The sequence below is a fragment of the Nicotiana tabacum genome, chromosome 2 (assembly GCF_000715075.1).
Source record: "Nicotiana tabacum cultivar K326 chromosome 2, ASM71507v2, whole genome shotgun sequence".
Taxonomy (NCBI): domain Eukaryota; kingdom Viridiplantae; phylum Streptophyta; class Magnoliopsida; order Solanales; family Solanaceae; genus Nicotiana; species Nicotiana tabacum.
This window is the reverse complement of record NC_134081.1, coordinates 92149885-92152287: the sequence shown is the minus strand read 5'-3', so window position 1 is coordinate 92152287 and position 2403 is coordinate 92149885.

Sequence of the window (2403 nt, the reverse complement as noted above, 5' to 3'; positions counted from 1 at the left end):
AGGCCGTGGGCCGAGTAGGTATTAATTCGAATGAGATCGAATGTAACCTTTATTTGGGGAGAGCAGAAATTAACTTCATGTACTTGTGCTTTGTTCATATTCTTGGAGAGATTTACATATTTTCCGGGCGCTGGCTGGTAATTCAGTCCCAGTCCCGGTTTATCTAGTCCCTTCATTGGTCGAACTGGAAAAATAGTGAGAGATTGAGCAATGAATTAGTCGTCCAGTGTCTTCGTCTGTGTGCACTTCAATCCCGAAGTATCCCCGTGTCATGACCCAAATCTCCTTCCGTAGGAGGTCGTGATGGCACCTAGTCTTAGGGACTAGTTAAGCCTAGCACTTAACAACAATAATAAATAACGATTGACAAATGCAAATTAGAAATCTTCATACAAGACTTATAATCCCAAAATCGGTAGTACAGGTTATAAGCTCTACAGAGTTTGCTAGAAGCCTCTAAATACAACTGTTTCTAAATAAGGATAAACATTGTAAAAAAAATCAGAAGGTGACTCCGAAGCCTGCGAATGTAGCAACAGGTTAACCTTGAGCCTCCATAGCAAGAATCCGCACAACTAGCTAACGATCGACTGACTTCGAATTACCTGGATCTGCACAAAAATTGTGCAGAAGCGTAGTATGAGTACACCACAGTGGTACCCAGTAAGTATCAAGACTAACCTCAGTAAAGTAGTGACGAGGAACAGTCAAGACATCTACTGGACTAAATAACCCGAGCGAGTATAAGTGTAGAACTAACATAATATGATATATCTATAAAGCTACGCATAATGACAACGATAATATGGTACTTGCAATAAGAAATAGAAACAACAATTAGCAGCAGAACACAACAAGTAACAACACAATAGAGTAAGTTGAACACAATCTAAATCCAGTGAACATAATTTAAAGAAGGACAGGTAGCAACTAGATGAGAATAACCACTTTCACATCAGGTTTTATCCAATAATCTCCACGAGGTACCATACTTCAAAATATTCACAAGTCACGGGTCCCACTTTGTGAATCCTAAACACTTGGCATCTTGTGCCCTCATTTCAACTAGTATCTGTACGGACGACTCACGTGCCAATAGAACTATTCTCACATAGAAGGCAAGTAGACGAGGGTGTGTGTAAATACTCAATAATCTCAGAAACTATCTTCTTAAACCGATAGGAGTGACTAACTATGTGTATGCTTGTGCAAGTGTTCTAACACAATTCAGGCCAACTAGTAAGTATAGAGAAATGAACAACACGTAAGAATGTTCCCCGCAAATTTTCACGAATAAACACTCACACAGGTAGGTACGCCACTACACAAATATCAACCACAAGAATGCCCCCAGGCCATCACAAGTCATCACAGATCAATCCCTGACATAGCCCACCTTGTCTCGCCACGTGTACAATAAATAAGTAAATGCCCGCCTTGTCTTGCCACACGTGTGTTGATATCCGATTTTTCCCTCATATTTTCTATATATATATATATATATATATATATATATATATATATATATATATATATCTTCAAAATAGCGCATATGCATCATCATTTGATTTACAAGCATACACAAGTATTTTCATATAATTTTCCATAAATTTTAAAGACTTTAAATTAATTTATTTCTGTATTTTATTATATAAATATCCAATAATTACCCTAACAATTATTTTTATAATGATTTAATCATCTAAATTTATAATTTATACCAATATGAGATTTTAAATATTTTCAGGGGATTTCTTATAATTACATTTGCATTTTTAGGGCCAAATTGCATATTTTGCAATAAAAGCCCATATGCATGTATAATTACATTATTTATGCAGAAAATAACTTTTTATATTTTCATACTGTTAAATAATTATTTTTAATCATTTTCATGCACAAATGATATTTTTGATATTTACTAATTACTTTTATAAATTAATTATTGATAAAAATACTGGGTATTTAAATAATAGCCTAATTTTAACCTATTTTCGGACCTAAAACTACCCAATCCCAGCCGAATAACCTCTGAGCCCAAACCAAATACCCCCCCCCCCCCAACCCGACCAATTAACCAACCCGATCCAGAACCCCTGACTAATCATGGCCGTTGATTTCTGAGATCAACGGCCCATATTACCCCGTCCCTTTTTTATTAACCTACACCCACTCCTCACCGCCCGCCGCCCTTGAATCCTCTCATCTCTCATCTCTCAAACCCTATCCATCTCCCCCCAAATTTTGCTCATAATCCCATCGGACATGGGATTATACGATCACTTCTTGCCATATTCGACTCCCCCTTGGTACTAGAACCTTCTATATACCGCTTTCCTAAGCATAAAGCTTATCTCATCAATTTCGAACCAAAGCTGGTTCAGTTCCTTGACCTACTTTCGT